The 17,645-nt window shown below is 39.8% G+C and overlaps 2 long non-coding RNA genes across 2 annotated transcripts in view; one reads left to right on the top strand and one right to left on the bottom strand.

The window, feature by feature from the left end:
• Positions 1–5,104, top strand: part of LOC107834085 (uncharacterized) — a 17,360-nt gene extending 12,256 nt beyond the window's left edge. Inside the window, exons 3-4 of the long non-coding RNA XR_001659868.1 lie at positions 4,289–4,465; positions 4,586–5,104. This is a non-coding gene — a long non-coding RNA (uncharacterized LOC107834085). The remainder of the gene's footprint in view (positions 1–4,288; positions 4,466–4,585) is intronic.
• The window catches only part of LOC107834086 (uncharacterized), a 69,923-nt gene extending 53,216 nt beyond the window's left edge, over positions 1–16,707 (bottom strand). The window contains exons 1-2 of the long non-coding RNA XR_001659869.1: positions 16,623–16,707; positions 8,384–8,392 (exon numbers count right to left, since the gene is read on the bottom strand). This is a non-coding gene — a long non-coding RNA (uncharacterized LOC107834086). The remainder of the gene's footprint in view (positions 1–8,383; positions 8,393–16,622) is intronic.
• Between the last annotated feature and the right edge of the window lie 938 nt (positions 16,708–17,645).

Here is a 17,645-nt window from a genome sequence, read left to right as displayed (position 1 = left end):
GGAGGGGGGGAAGCGCCGATGAGGCCTTCGCATACACTTCACCGCACCCTTACGCTCCTTCACCTCGCGCACATGTAAATGTAAATGTAGCGAGTTTTACCTTTCATGTGTCTTCGTCTCAGGGGGGTAGAGCGACTGTATGTTTTCTACGCTCCTTCACCCTTACGTACCTTCCTTTGGGGGGGCGCCGATTTATGTTTTCGCATCCACCTGAATAATATGTAGTTGCGCCCCTGTCTGTCCGGCTTACACAGGGGCCGTAGACATTAGGCTGCAGGCAGACAAGCTTGTTCTTTTCATGTTTCAGGCTATATACTGTAGTATTTTCTGCCAGCCGCAAGTCAGTTTAAGTAATGCTCCTGAGAGAAACAAATCTTACATCTTACATTTTATATTTTATGCATTTATCTTATTTTTATTTTTCATATTGTAATTTGATCTGTGTGTTTGTGTATGCTGCAACTGCACAGTAATTTCCCGGTTGGGATGAATAAAGTACTTCTATCCATCCTCCATCCATCCATCCATCCATCCATCCATCCATCCATCCATCTATCTATCTATCTAATACCGGACATCTGTTCACTGAGAAAAATGGTTAGCCTGAGTTTTTAGTTTAGTTTTTTTATTTTGAAAGGCCAGAGCACGAGAGAGTGGCTTTCCAAACCATCCTACAGTCATACCTCTTGTCTCTGGACCAACAAGATGGCCACCATTGCACTGCGCCACCAGCAGCGATAAAAGGAGGTAAGTTACAAAAAGTTGTTTTAAGATGTTTTTAGGCTAGAAAGTAGCCCTCATAGCTTCATTTACGCACTTAGTTCATGCAGTTTCTTTGAAATATAGTCTGGAGTTTCGGAGCAGCGCAGCTCCGCTAACGGGGCCAGGCGGCTCCAGGCTCAGCGGTGGGTGGAGTGTGTTTACCCCGCTAACCGCGGCCTGATCTCGGGAAGTCACCTTGTCGTATTCTGCTGCTTGATATCTGATAGTAGCGTTTCAAAGTGTGACATGAAGAGTTTAATGAGTTTGCATAGATACTGTTTGATACGTGTGTCAAAATATAATATTCCTCTCTGGAGAGTTCGATCCTTCTGAAGATGTTAGTATCTTCTGAAGAACATAGTGTTTGTTCTCTTCCAATACTAACATTCCCTTCCTCTGATTTTTATTTGTAGTTTGTAAATTCATATTATTTGTGTGTGTGCGTGCGTGCGCGCGCGTGCGTGCGTGCGTGCGTGTGTGTGTGCGTGTGTGTGTGTGTGTGTGTGTGTGAGAGAAATATATTCTTCCCTTCGGTTGGCTTCTTACGTGCAGTGTGAACTTTTGTTTTAATATTTATTTTTTATTGTTTCATACAGGCGGCTTTTAGGAAGAGAGGCCTCAGCTCCAATTTGGATGCAGCTTCCCAGAATCTCCCAGTGATTCTCTTTCTCCTCCTGACATGGTCTTCTTTACTGTCTCCTCATCTTTTATATACATAAATTAAAGGAATATTTTGTCATGATTCCCCAAACATTGGCTGAATATCTGCTTGTATGTTACATTTTATTACATTTTATATTTTCATAAAAATGTAATAAATACATTTTTTATGAAAACATTTTGTCTGTTTATTTTGTAAGATTTGAGTTTAAAGCTCTGACTACATATAGATTGATACAAATTAAATATGAAAGAATTATTTTAATGTTTCTTGCTTATAAATCCAAAGCTAAAAATAATGGAAAGAATCAACTCAAAAGTTGTTCATTATGTTTAGTCAGTTGAGACCAATAAGTTATAAGTAAATAGTCTCATGAAGGGGACAAAGGTTTTCATTTCTAATTGGACAATCATACTTCACTTATAAAAATATGAAAAAATATTGTGTGGTGTTAAACCACAGAAGAGGGGCCTATAACATTTTTCTAACACCAACTGATGTGTAAGATTTTTTTTTTTAGATTAAAGTCAGAATAATGACCTGTTTTCTTTCCCAAATCCTCTTCCGTAGGCAAATATTTATTTAGTTAAGCTTTTAATAATCTAATTGGCACATTATTTCAAACATAGATACACTTTTATTGTATATTTTGGATAACCTTTTCTGCATGCTTGTTCATAACATACCGGATTATAATTGATATGCTAATGCTATTCAGAAAGGAAAAACTAAAGGGTTTGAATGACGGGCAGAATGTTCTAGTCGCGGTTTGACCGTCTTTTTAAACCACAGCAGATTAAAGGTTGGTAAAAATTATCGTGATGAGGACGATAAATTGTCCTCATAACTTCCAAATTGTTTAGCGTTACACGTTGTATGTAGGGCCACGTAGGCTGTGGCCCTACATGGGCAAATCCATGTAGGGCCCATGGAACACGCGGACAAACCCATATGGGACCCATCTGGTCTCCTCTCTTTTTCCCCATATGGGGCCTACCTGGGCATGCTGGCAGGGATATTGTATTCTTCTAAAGCTAACCTTGAGAAGAATGCATTCTCAGAGTGAAGAACAAGTTTACCTATTTCTGCCTCTTTTCTCTCTTTTTATTTGTCTGTAGGGTTTTGCTGCCTGTCATAATAAACAAACAGCGGCTCTGTTTTCTCGCCTCGGACTGGTTTTGCATTACACAAGCCATTAGGCTCAAAGACCGGCGGACAGACCACGGACAGCAGGCGGCCGTGTACGCTCGGTGACTGCACACCGCTGCAGAGGCCAGAAGAGACGGCTTAATGAGGGGACACGGAACAAAGGGAATCTAAAAAGAGCGACAAAGGAGAGAGGGCAGCGACGAGGGATGGGAGGGCGAGGCTAATGAGAGGCTGTTCAAACCCAGAATGTCAGTGACGCAGCCAGCTGGACCGGAGCTGTGATAACAACGGGCCAAGTGGCGGGCCGCACATTGGGGCGAGGGGGAAAGGGGGCATGCGTCAAAATGTGAGCATGTGGACGTTAGCAAGAGAACGAGAAGAGAACGAGAAGAAAGGAGGAAAACAGTTAATGAGTGTATTAGCCACTGTTACACACCAGCATGTTTGTCATGTTACAGTGTTCTATAATAGCTGGGTGAGTGACGGATCTTTTCTGGGTGCCAGTTGTTAGCCACTCATTAGCTCAGCAATAGTTACTCAGGATGATGGACGTGTCTGCAGGAAGAAAAAAGAGAGAGAAAAAGTTGAGCGCAATTTGTTTGACTGTCGGATGTATTTTGAAATCTTTGTAGCTTGGGGTACAAACACATTTTTTTAGATGTTCAAAAATAATAACACCTCCTCTCTCTCAGCTCTGGGTAATTGCTCAGTAACTTATCGCCATGGTAACTGAGTCGGCAGGATGCAGCCTGACTCCTGACATCTGTGTAATTCATGAAACGCTCACCCTTTGGCTCATAACAATCACGGAAAAAGTTTTAATTCGGTGAACGCGGCAATCATCTCATTTCCACGCCTTCCGACCTTCGGCTTTCCCGCAGCAGTTGCCGCCGTTTGGACGCCGGTCCATGGAGTTTACCACCTGCCCGCCGCCAGAAACTCCCGTGAAAACACACCCGATCGAGTCCCAATCACAGGGCTGGGCAGCAGCGGAGAGGCGCTGCTCGTCCAAAACACTGCACATTTATTTAAGGGTACACAGCAAATTCAAAAGTGTTAAATGTTTTGGTGTTAGTAGACTTTGTGCAAAAGCAGAGTTAATTTTACACTTATAGAGTCACATTATGTTTATGTAACTCTGGGGTGAATATTATTAGTAGCTAAAATCCAGTATTAAAACAAAGTGTTTCCGTTTCATATCTAAAGGTCTTAAAATAGAATCAATAACTCTTTACTTCTTAACTCTGAACTTCACCAGCGGCTCTAACACTGAAGGAGTTAATTCACTGACTCCGCCCCCAAAATCACAGATTCCCACTGAAGCAAAGCGACAGAAGCCAAGTAATTTCATGACTATTTACTTTCCACCGGTCTGAGGTGGTTACCACGCTTGGTATGTCATTTTTTTCTGAGATGGTTTATAACTATTATTTTGAGTTGAGCTCAACCTGTATGATAGACGTCATGTTCGCCACACTACTCGGTGTTAGCACTTTTAGCTTAGCATGCCGAATGTTAGCAGAGTATTTGTTGGAAAAAAAATCAAGCCGGTTAAGATTCAGTCAAATTACTGGCTAACTTGAACAGATCCGTAATAATCTGGAGTATGTTTTTTCATGATGTTGAACGTTCACATGCATATTAGTCAGATTTATCAACCGTTCTGATCAATTTTTTTCCTTTGAAAAAATGTAAAAGGCATTTTCACGTTGAAAGCATTATTCCCGCTGTTGTGTATTATATACGTTTTGCAGCATATTTTAATCCTTTTATTCCCTTTTTGTATATATTAGAACCAGTCTGGTTGAGGATGAATCACCAGTCGTCAGCCTAACCTCCTCCCCCTGATCCCTCCATGGGTTCTTCGAAGATTCAATCTCTAAAAATGATTATGTAAGTGTTAATATCTCTGAAACCCTACATTTCTGTAATGGAGGCTTGTTGTTAGAGTTTTAGTAAAAATGTATTCCTTCGTTCCATTTCTCATTGTTATGTTTTTTGTTTATGATCCAGAGACTGACACTGGCTGTCCTACTCAGAGACTGAAGACTATCCGTTGCAGTAGAGGAGCATGTTGGTGTCTCCGGCCAAACTTCACGAACAGCCCAACAACCTGAAGACAATCTGTTAGTGAGTGGACATTTCTCTGGTGGAGTGCAGAGAGGAACTTTCTCTTATCAACAGAAACATAAACTGGATAAGAAATGATGGATCTGAATATCAGGTTGGTCTGTTATGTAATGTACATATCTGGCAATCTACCTGTTAAAAGAAAATGTACTCTATCATTTTACATGAACTGCATGCATTGATACAGGCTTTACTTTCTCCACCTTGTGCTTTGAACAAGTTCATGCATATAGTATTTTAGAAAAATGTATTAAGCATACTGCATTTTGTATTGCACAGCTGATATGTTAGACCTTTTAATAAGTAATATGTGAATGAAAGTGACATGTGAAACATGCACATTATTCCACGTTGTAATATGTTTTGTAATTATGGTGCACGTTTTGAAATAAATGCATTTGAGAAAATCATTGCCTCTTTATTAAATGTTTATTTTCCAAAGAATTTTTAAAAGTTCAAAACAATAAAATACCTATTTAATATTAATTACAAATAACTCTTAAGAAGTTAAAGAAGTACTCCGTGAGAGTTAATATTAAGATCTAACACTGAATTAGTGCTAGTACGTGTTAAATTATTAACTCCAGCAGATTTGATATTTGACACTTTATAAGAGTTAAGGTACTAACACTCCAAAAAGAGTTAAATTAACACTTTCTGGTGTGTGGACCCTGTTGAGAAAAGTCGAGCTCAACCCACTTCCCCATGCTGGAGATTTTAGTTTAATAATAACAATAGATAAAGTTATCTTTAAAACTGATTACACAGGTGACATCAAGACCCAACAGTAGAGTCAGTCAGTAATGAAATTAATCTGGTTGTGTGTGTTGCTATTGTGTCCTGCACACTTTGCTTTAATTCTATTTTTTCTATTTAATCATAAAAAAATCATAATCAGGCAGAAAGAGAGTCATGGAACAGGACGAGCAGGTTTCCTGAAGAAAGAGGAAGTTTCCAGCCTGCAGTGTTTAAAAATAGTTCGGATTGCTCATTTCAAGTCATTAAAGGTTTAAAGAATAAAATCTAAACATTTTGAGTAATTGGATAAAACCCTGAGTAAAATACTTACATTAATAATAATGACTTATGATTAGGCCAATAATTAATATTGGTTTAACCAGTGGTTGATGTTGGTTTGATTATAAGAATATTTACACTCACTCTTACACTTGTGGAAATACTTACAGGTGAAACAAGTAACTTAACCATAGTATCAAATGATTGGAATAATGGATTATTCTTCGTTTCTTTTAAGAAATGTCTGTAATAACTCACTTCATGATTATAATAAGAGTAACTAACACGTAATGGTTATTATAAAATTATAAATGAATGCTAAATCAGAGAAACTAAAAGGTATAAATGTGATTTTGACATTAAACTTTGCGTTTTCTGTAATTGCTCTGTTCGATCTTAAGGAGGGGGTGTCGTAAAACCTGGCTGGAACTAGTTGAGATCTTTCCAGAACACACAGAAAACAGGTCACAAAAGCCTGGAGCTAATAGTAATCTTGTATTATGACTTAATGTTGATTGAAAAACATGTAATCTTTGTTTTTAAATGCAAAATGAATTTATTATGTTTTAAGGATGAGTAAAATACATATAATCATTTCTTTAACTACTGTATGAGGTTGAAGAGTGAAGAGTAAAAAGAGTCTGATACCGTGTCACAAATATAGACTGCAGGGGTGAAAGAATTTTTAGCACGGAGGAAAAAGGAAGTGAGATTTTGAGACTATATCTGCACCATGTGTTTTGAGTTGTTGATCTTTAAAAAGGAAGGTTAAAAGTTAAAAGGTTGAGGCTAACTGAAGGCACTTGACGTCAAGGAAAGTACGCACCGGACATGTAGGACATGCAATATAAAAATATATGCAGACGCAGAATCGAGGTTCTTTGTTCCGCGGCGTTCGAGTCGAGCAAACGGAGATGCAGAATCAACGGGGGGCTGCGTGGTGATACCCCGGGACGACTGCTCGCTGCACAAGGAAGGAACAAGATCCATTTACCCACAACCCGGGATTCTGATTCGACTGCGGCCCCACACTCAACCCAAAGGATTACAACGATGCTGCAGTGGACATGGGGAATAGACAAAGATCTTTTGTGGATTAAGAACTGAGTTCGTTGAGGATTCTCACCAGTTCAACTTTGGATCTATTCTAAAAGGATTCTGCCAAGACAAAGACAGGACTCCATCCATGGACGTTAAAGTTTTCTGCTGCCAAGGAACGTCTCTGCATCTGGGTTCGAGTAATACTGCCTCCCCCAAAGCCTCTATTTAGATTAAGACACAGTGTAGGGTTAGAAGTAGGAGTAATTTCTAAAAATTCTTAAAAGTATTAATTTCTTAATTTTTATTGATAAGCTGTATGTCTTTTCCCTTGCTAAAGCTTGCTAATAAAATACTAAAGTCTAATTTGACGTTGTGGACAGTTAAATTAATTGAGTCAACTAGATTTAATTCTTCTGATTAATGTAAAATCAATGTTAATGGTCTTAGTAAATTAGGGTGGCTTCGTATGTTCTTTAGTTCAGATAAATAATGACCCTGGGACTTATTCCTAGTCTCTAAAATTATCTAAGCCGGTAACAAGTGCACGTTAATGACAGGGAAAGAGCTACCGTGAACAGACGTGGTTTATGAGCTCGGACACCGGCGGGGCTACTCCGATGTCTGAATCATGGACTGAAGCGGGTCATAACGTCTGGATGAAGGTAGTTAGAGCTTAGACGAATCTTTCTCGCTCCCAGTTTAAACAAAAGTTCTCTATATTCTTATTTGCGGTAATACCCAGGAATTAGAGGCTTTTCGGACCCGTGAGACGGAGAGCTGGTCAGTAGTCAGTCCGCTGGAGTTTGGGAGGAGTTAAGGGCGTGGCTGAGTACTGTGGATTAACAACCCATATAGATACTTTAAAAGTGTTGAAATCAATCTGACAGTGTTAATCTGGGCCTCCTGGATTTGCTGTGTAAGAAGAAGCAAGAAGCGTTTCCTCTCCCAGAAACTATGGCACCAGAAACGTTACTGGATACACAAGAAGGAATAAGTTCTAATGTACAAAACAAATTAACTAAATAATTAACCTTTGAAAAATTTCCTTTGACATAAAATCAAACATTGTTCATTGACAGTAATGGGCACAAAGTGTGCAAAGAAAAGATCCTCCACACCGTGAGACCAGCAGCAGAGTGAGTGGTGGATCAGAACTCACTGGACCAGAAAACTGTTGTTTTCAGTCTGATATAATCATAATAATGATAAAAACAAAATAATAATTACATAATAATAATAATAATAATACAACAATAATAGTAAATATTATTCTTAACTTTGCATTCGCAATAAAACAAGTAACATGAACAATAAAAACCAAATTCAAACAATAGAATATATTCCACAGGCAACGTGCCGTGCATATCATTCCGAAACAACAAAAACTGAAATCGAGAAAACATTTTTATTCACTGAAAGAAATAAAAAACAGTAATTAATGGGGAAAATCTATATAACTAACTACATCTTGCATTTATAAACTAAATTATAGACATAATATCATTTGTTTTTGTGTTTATGAATCTATTTGTTAGCATTTCAAACTGATGTGTTTGAATTTTTTTTTTTTTTTTTTTTACCCCAAACAAAGACTTTACATCAGCTCTGGGCAAATGATGTCACTCCGTCCTCCTCCTAGAGCCAAAATGGCAGCAGAGAGCTTTGGGAGAAAACGGCAAGTCTTCCGTTTTATCCAGGAAGCTTCCGTGCTGTTTCCATCTTTCCCGCTGTACTCCCAAATAAGGATTCTCCTGTAAATTTCCCATATCATAACATAATTACAGCCCATCCTCCTCTGACGGTGTAGCACAGGGCGGCAAAAAATTCTCATATTTTCAAATCCAAAATTTGACAGGTATGTGTTGTTCTGTGATAACTGAATACATGTTTTGAAAAAGTTACCTGAGTATTCATCTATACATTATGACAGTGCAATACTTTGACATTTTTAAAATCTGCACCTTAAAATTAACCAAAATATGAAAAACTAAAACTGCTACCATATCTAATAAAAACTAAACTGAGCGATATTTAACTGATAACTAATAAAAATGAGCAAAAAACACAGTAAAAATAAAGGAAAACAAACTGAATTAGACAAAAATTCACAACAAAATAAAATTAAACTATAATGAAAAACCCAAAACAATTTTAGCCTCAGTTTCCTGTTCAGTGAACAGCAGTGGTCAGACCACCATGTGGTCAGTCTGCTGGAAGATTGCTGTATTTTTCTGTTTTCCTTTTCAGCCGCTGATTCTGAATAACTGTGCCCATTCTCTTCTGACATGACATTAACAAGGTGTTTGTTCACACAACTGCTGCTCAGTGGATAGTTCCTCGTTAACCTGGGAGATGGCAGGGTGTGAAAATCTCAGCACATTAGCAGTTTCAGGAAGTCGGTTCTAATTGGTTGTCTTCTGCCACTTTACAGTATTTTTTTAAACATTTACATAGAAAAAAGTCTTTACTGGAAATGTGGTTCATCCCAGTGACTGATGACTGATTTTTTCAAAATATAATGGAAATGTAAGGCGGGATAAAGAAGCTGCTGCAGAGGCAGGTAAAACTCTGAACAGTGACTCAGCTGAATCAGATTTCTCCTGTTTCTTTTGGTAAGGGATGAGCTCCACAAGGCACACAGAGACGAGTTCATTCGCCAGCCACCTGGAGAGCAATTAAAGCTTCTTATTCAGGATGACCCACAGGGTACCGTCCCTTAAGTCTACAAAAAGTTTGAGCCCATGCCTCGAATTCCAGCCAGCGGCTATCAGCAGGCTCTCTCTTCCTTTCTCTAATGTAGAAGAACTTATCTGAGAAGTAAGTGTGGACAGGTCAGCCTGGGCCTGAATGTAGAGCGCTTTGGAAAAGCAGCCAGAACCCTTTGAGCTTTTCACATTTTGTCACTTTTTAACAGAAACTTTTAATGTTTTTTAAGATTCGACATATTAAGATATCCACAAAAGCAGTGCAAAAATATTAAGATGGAGAGAAAACAATATGTTGCTTTTTTAAAATAAATCATACATGTATTTGCCATATAAACCATTAATTGTCAGGACTTGGTCTTGGCTTTATTCAAACTCTGGTATGTTTGTGTAGAAAGTCCGGTTTGTTTGTGGAGATGTGAATATGTGATCGAACTCTGATGCAGACCAAATTAATGAACTCTGGTCCATTGGAAACCTCGGTCTCTTTCCGTTTGACGTGAAATCTGGTGCGGTTCGAACGCAGGTTTAAGTGCCAAGCAGACCAGAAACAGCTACAAAAGCAGGAAACAGACCACAGCACAAGGCATTCTGGGTAAATAGAATCAAACAAACGTGTGTCTGGCGCAAGCAGGAGGAATGGCTTGTGGTCTTTTGCTAAAGACAAAGCAGAAACCCTACAAATGCTAAAATATGACGCCGCTCCATTTTTGTTCACATTCTGTTAACAAGGAAGGTATCAGTGTCTTCTTCTGTGGTTTTTTTGTGGTTCTTGGTCCAGCGCCCCTACATGGATGGGGGCTAAAAGGTTTTTCAAAGGGTTTGAATTGTTTGACACAGTGCAGTGTGAAAGAGAACCATCCAGCTGAAAATGGAGCAATTGTTGTAATTATAGTCTGTAATCGAACCAAGGCTCTGGCCTGTCAGATGTGAACACATTCAAACTCAGCTGAGGAACAGATACTGCACTGCTATGTTCCCACGTTTCCAGGAGTATTCTGTTTTCAGTTATTAAATTGTTCACATCTGGAGCACAGTGCGTGTAAGAAATTATACATTTTCACTAATCTGTTGTCAGTTAGGATGGCTGGAGTAGCAAAATCAGGTGAAGGAGTGAGAATGAAAAAAGAAAAACATGGAAGTAAAACACAGAAACATACTGAAGAGGTATAAGCAGCTCATGTATCATTTATTGATGAGGGTTAATTTGTTAAGCAAATCTCTTTAAGATTCAGGGTTTGTTAAGTAATTCACTTTCTTTAAATTTCTTTAAATTAACCTGTTGTTCACAGGTTGTCATTCACAATACAGGGGTGTCAAACTCCAGTCCTCAAGGGCCGCTGTCCTGCAGTGTTTAGATGTGCCACAGGTAAAAAACAGTGGAATGAAATGGCTTAATTACCTCCTCCCTGTGTAGATCGGTTCTCCTGAGCCTTGCTAATGACCTAATTATTCTTTTCAGGTGTGGTGCAGCAGAGGCACATCTAAAAGTTGCAGGACAGCGGCCCTTGAGGACTGGAGTTTGACACCCCTGTCACAGGTTAACAAGAAATTGTTCACTTAATGCTGAAAACATTAGTTTCTGGTAGGGTGGCTGGTTGGAGACAACTGTTTGAGATGTTGCATGTTTCCCTGTTGTTGTGACTCTTCATACATTTCCATCACGGATCCCCCAGTGAGTCTGTGTGGGAGGTCACCACATCTGTGCTAATTTTCTTTTGCCTCTTTGCATTCATGTGCAAGTGAAACCCTAACTCCAGTGAGAAAATGTGAGCTGTACCGAATCGAGTGTCACGAAGCAAACTGCAGGAAACACGTTCCTGCACTGATATCCAGAGTAAGACGGCAAAAATGAAAATCTGCCTGTTATTTTGTTTTATGCTTTCTAAATCAGATGCTTCAGGCTTCTTAAAGAGTCCTTTGGTGTTGCCATGGTAACCTGGTGTCCTCTCTCTCTAGTTTCATTCTTCAAGGTTTCTCAGCTTGTGAGGACATATTTGCACACAGACCAGATTCCTTCTGTTTCCTGATAATTGAACTGAACTCTGTGAATGTTCAGGGTCTTTGTATCCATCTGCTGACTGATACTTTTCAATAAATAACCTTTTTTCTGATTGGTTGGAGAGTTTTTTTAGTTTTCATGCTGTAGTGGTAGCCATGGATACTGACAAACCAGTTGAATGGACCTTACAGAACCACCTGTCTGTGTGCAATCACTGGAGACATTCACTGCACTCATTCCACTCATTGTGAGACTGCTGGCCCCAACTGACTGGACCTCTGTTTAATTAGCTTAGTCACTTTAAAGGGGATGAATATTTATATTACATATTTTTCATTCAATTGTCATTATTTTGTAGAATTCAGTTTTAACTTTCATATTAAAGGATTTTTTTGTCATTTTTGTTGACAGACACATTTGGCTCATCATGATTGATTTATAAAATGAATTAAAAGATTAAAACATCCAAGGGGGACAAATGCTTTTTATAGGCATTGCAAAATGACTCCCTCTTCAGAATTTCCCAGTCAGGGTTTGAACCATCCGTTAAAGTTATTCACACTATGAAGGCAGTGGACCAATTATCTAGTTGATTTTGTTGTTTCTGCGTTTCATAGCATTTCTCAGAGGAGGAGAATGATTAGCAGACTCCAGAACACACACCTGGACTGATCATGAGCTGAAACTCAAATGCCTTAATTCCCTCTGGTGCGACAAAGCCTTGCTTTGGCACGGCAGCAGCCAGCTCTCTGTGTTGGTTAAAACCTGAGTGTCTACCGGATGAAATTACACATCACGCTGCCGTTACCTGGTGGCCAGAAAGCACCGCTGTCTTCCTCACCACAACTCTCATTTCCATGTGGCGAGTTACAACAAGCTGCAGTGCACATAACTAATTGTAATGAGCTCTAATAACAAGGATCTCTGTGTTTTGTCACAGTGGGAAGGGGATGGGGAGAGAAGGAGCTGGATGAGAAACACAACGGCAGTGAGAGCAGCAGGAATGTATAATCTCTTCTTTCCTTCTGACTGAATCCAATTTTCATGCCTTCAATTAATTAAAACTCACAGGATAAACTGAGATGCAGGCTGTATGTGTAAGCGCTCTGTGGATATTTATGTACGCAAATCCATTTTTGCCTAAAAAGCACAGAGTGCCTCATAATTGTGTTGCAACGCAAAGTGGGGAAACTGTCCAAAGCTGTGGGTTTGTCTGTCATATGCGACAGTTCTTCAGCAAACAGCGTGGCCGATGCTTAATGTTAAAACCCCACATATGTTTCCTATGTAGTGAAGCGGTCACAACTTTTTAAAAATACTTATGATAACATTGGCACAAATTTGGGCCAAAAAAATTTGTTCTCGTAAATCGAGCTGTTTATGTTATTGAATAAATGTGAGCTTAACAACAAAGACATTTACTGTTTTCAAACTGTAATTTATGTTCTTCAACCACCAGATTTGAGCAAAGTGTTATTCAGAGTTTCAGGAACTCCTGATCATTCATGGACCTTAGAACTACGGACTGTGAACGCTGATGTTAGTGTCATGGTTAGCATTCAGATGTTATTTTAGACTTGAATAGCTTTACTGACTACTTTTAGCACAACCTGTACACAGATTGGTTTTTGAAGCAGAAATCAACCCAGTGGTCCAAAGAGAAGCAGATTTATCATCCATCATTGTTGTTAGCAGATTTAGCTTGTGCGTCAGATTTACTGACGTACCGGAAACATGCAAACTCAAAGGTTCCAGCAGGGAGTTTTTTATGTAAACAAAATACGATTATTTGTGTAAACAATTTAAATGTGTTCAAATCTATATAGTCAATAACAATGAGCATCTTTAAGTTTCATCCCTACATATGTAGAAGACAAGACATGTGTATGTATTGTACCTTGATGTAACGCCAGTGTTTTGTGTAATTTTCTATTTTTTTTATGAACAACATAGACGTCCCAACAGGTGGAGCATTTCCAAATGTTAAAATTGGATCTGTGATAGACTGGTTAGTTGGTCGAGGGCGTAATCTGCCTCCAGCCTAATGGCTCCTGGAGTTTGTTGCCATTTTATGCATACATAAAATGTGATATTTCAGCTGCAGATATTTTTCTTCATTTTCAGAGATGTAAACACTGATGAGGTGAGGCTTTAAACCTGAGTACAGCTACTATGCAGTCAGTGAGACAGAACATCCTGTGCATATGCTGATATAGTTGTGCTAATGTGAAGAAATGTTGACACTGTTTATCCCTTTTTGTGGGTGCATAATTGATACTCAGATGCCCATCAAAGCCTTTTGTTTACATGAATTACGTCTTCACTCTGAGGCTATTTTGACAGGCTAAAGAGGCTTTTGCTGAGAAATGACACGGAGGCTCTTTGATTTTTACAAAATGCCTTGAAAAGTGTGATTTCCCATCTGCTGTATGCTAGCAGTCACTTTTAATCTCAGTCAGCAGTAGAGAGACTGTTCTAAAAGTCGCTGGTCTGTTTGTTTACGGTGCTGATCCATCCTTTGTTTGGCTGGGATGGAAACAGCTCCAAACACCTCAGAATGTAGAACAGCAGAGTTTGACGTCAGTCTGACAAGATGTCATGTCTGGGAACGTTAGGCTTCTGACACTTGATTTACTGTCATGTTTTAATTCATTAAGTTGAAACCAGAAGTTTACATACAGAAAACAATTTTCTCTCTTTCTGAATTTAAATCAGACCAAGTTTTTCTTGTTTCAAGTTAGTTAAAATTGCCAAAATAATTTCTATTTGCTAAATGTCACAATAATAGCAGAGAGAATATGCTTGTTCAAACATCCATCCATCCATCCATTTTCTTACACTCTTATCACTGGTTGGATTGCGAGGGGTGATGGTTCCTATCTCCTGCTGTCAACGGGCAAGAGGCGGGGTCACCCTAGACAGGTCACCAGTCCATCACAGGGCAACACAGAGACAAATAACCATACACACACACACACACACTCACACATCTAAGGAGAATTTAGAGAGACCAGCTAACCTGACAGTTATGTTTTTGGACTGTTTTTAGAAAGAACCCAAGCATGCACAGGGAGAACATGCAAACCCAGGACCTTCTTGCTGCAAGGCAGCAGTGTTACCAACTGCACCACTGTGTAGCTCATTGTTCAAACAATTATATGCAGCTGGAACTGTCCATCCATCATACTGCTGAGAAAGGAGACAGGTTCTGTGTCAGGTTCTTGTCCAAAATGTGCAGATTGACCTCACAAATAATAGACAAGGACCTGGTGAAGATGCAGCTGAAGCTGGTCAGACAGAGTCTCTGTCCACAGTCAAGCTGTGAAGTATGGAAATGGCAGCATCAATGCTATGGGACTGTTTTGCTGCAGGATGAAGTGGTGTATCTTCATAAAATAGATGGCATTATGAGGAAAGAACATTACATATTATAATTGAAGCACTATGAGCATTAATTTGCCAATCTCATCAACTCAAAAGAACGAAATCAAAAAATCTTATTTAACATAATTAAGAACATTGTTTCTCCACTGTGTTCATCTCAAAGTGCTTTTATGTATGCTGATTGTAATCGTTTTTTAAAAATTTTTATGGAAAAAGTTGCCAACATCAGAGTCAGTATCTCGCCATCACTTTCCCACTGTCTGGCCCCTCGACCGTTTATCTCTGAGATGTGGTCCTCTTTTACCCCAGTGTCCATTAATGAGATCACTGATCTTTTGAAGCTTATGACACTGTCATTGAGTCCACTGGATGTTTTCCTAACATCTCTTTTTAAAGATACTTTTAATTGCATTGATCCCAGTGTAGTCAGCTTGATAAATTTGTCTCTTTGTTCTGGATCTGTTCCTCAATGTTTTAAGACTGTTGCTGTCTGTCCTCTGCTAAAAAAGCCTAACCTGGATTGCTCCATGCTTGAAAACTACAGACCTATCTCTAAACTTCCTTTTATGTTGAAGATCCTTGAGAAGGTTGTAGCACAACAATTGAACTCTTTTCTTGAGGAAAATGATCTTATGGACAATTTTCAATCTGGTTTTCATAGATTGCATTCCACAGAAACAGCATTATTAAAAGTTTCTAGTGATGTGTTGATGGCATCTGATTCTGGAAACTACACTCTGTTTGTTGTACTGGACTTGACTTCAGCTTTTGACACTGTGGATCACATTGTTCTTATCAACAGATTAAGAGATCTTTTTGGTATTTCTGGCACTGTTTTAAACTGGTTTAACTCTTATTTATCTGATAGGTCTTTTACTGTTTTTATGAACAATGTTCACTCTGATGTTGCTCAGCTGTCATGTGGGTTCAGTTTTGGGCCTACACCTCTTTTTACTGTACTTACTATACTAACACCCAGTGGGCACTGGGTGTTAGGGTCCAGGGTTTTGGGATGGTGAGGTTGCTGTCTCACTTTTTATCCACCAGAGGGCGTCCTGAGGCTGTTGCCTGGAGGGTTGGTCTACAGCTCCTGATCCAGCGCACCTGCTGTTAATCTCGTCAGCTCCTATATTAGGAGGGAGTCGCCATCACTTCACTGCCAGAGTGTCACCTATGTTTGGTACTTCAGGCCCCAGAGTTTTCTTCTCTATACTTACCTTGTTGAGAATTCTGAGTGAACCTTTGTGTGCCTTTTTCTCAGGGGCAACCTTCAAGAAACTGTGAACCATCCTGAAATCAGGTCAGACAGTTGGTTTTCTGACCCTGATCCTCATGACGCTGACAAGAAACCCGAGCTACCTGTGCATCTAAGCAGTGGATCCCCCCACTTACCAGTCCGCCCTCCAATGCCGCCTCTTCAGCCTCCCTCTTCCTCCCATCAAGCCCTGGACACCCCCAGATGCCTTTCCCCCTGGTCCGGACCTGCCCCCAACCACGTAAGATCCACTTGACTCCGTTTCTTCTCCCTAGTCTGAAGATTCCTAAGCTTGAACTAACCATACCTGTCCCAGGGCTTAAAGAGCTCCGGCCGGGGGCCGGATTTCCAGCTTTTGGCCAAACTGTCCATCTCAACCAATCTTCATGGTCTGCCTCAACCAAGCTGTAGTCTCCGGGTTTAAAGAGCTCTGTCTGGGGGCCAGACCTCCGGCTTTTCAAGCAAAGCGAGCATTGGACCAAACGGCCCGCCTCAACTAAACTGTGGATAATAGACAAAGATGTCTGCCAATCAGAATTCTAGCTCCCGTGTTCTTGACCAATGACTGTAAAACGTTTTGTAGAAAAGAAGCGCATGCGTTCGGTTCGCGGTTAGATCAAATGCGATATGAAAGAAGATGGAGTTTGTCTCACCCGGTAAAGAAACACATTTACTTGAGAAAGGAATTAAAAACAAGTGGCGCTGGGCATGGCTAGAGGAAAGGGGACAAGACAAGAAGCTGGCGGAAAGTTTTACATAAGGGGGGCGCTGGGATTTCTTTGGGGGGCATTTGGTCGAAGTTAAATTTTACACCTTACAATCACAACAATACCAGTTTAGACTTTGAGCAACTTCCTAAAACTATATTGTGTAACATTAAAACATGCCTGGCTGCAACAGTATCGATGGTAGCTCTCCTTCTATTCAGTGTATGTAGCTTTTGGTGCAGTTCCGCTCCTGCTACTAGTAGCTTCACCGCATCAGGTCAGCGTTACAACGGCTGATGACGTTGCTGTGATTCAATTTGTCTGCTGTCTGATTTTCAAATATTTTATGTTTTATTCAGGATTTTTGTACATATGTTTTGGCAGTTCTGTGATCATGTCAAAGCAGCAACTTATACTAAAAAGTGTTTTATTTCCGTCTGGATGCTGCCCGCTTCCATGGAAGGACAACGGAAAATCGCTCTTATAAACTTGTAATTACTAAAATCATGATACCCTGACTTCGTATCCCTCTGATAAATGAACCCATTTAAATAAAGAAATCCCTCCATGGTGATACCACGATAGAGAGCGTTCATTGTATAGCGTTAACACCGGTGCTTTAAGTGACCACTTAAAGCACCGGTGTGCTATCACGCCCGGTATGAAACGGGCGTGATAGAACAACGGTACCACAGCACTTTTATTAAATGTCGATAATCAGAATACCGAAATTGTTTCCGTTGTTTTAAAAGGTTTATGTCAGTCTGCCTTTTACCCATCGATGCCCTCCCCCGCCGGCCCTCCCCCTAGGGGGTTAAAAAAAAAAAAAAAA

The sequence above is a fragment of the Poecilia formosa genome, unplaced genomic scaffold, assembly GCF_000485575.1.
Source record: "Poecilia formosa unplaced genomic scaffold, Poecilia_formosa-5.1.2 Scaffold517, whole genome shotgun sequence".
In the NCBI taxonomy this organism is placed as follows: Eukaryota; Metazoa; Chordata; class Actinopteri; order Cyprinodontiformes; family Poeciliidae; genus Poecilia; species Poecilia formosa.
This window is presented reverse-complemented; position numbering and strand designations above follow the sequence as displayed.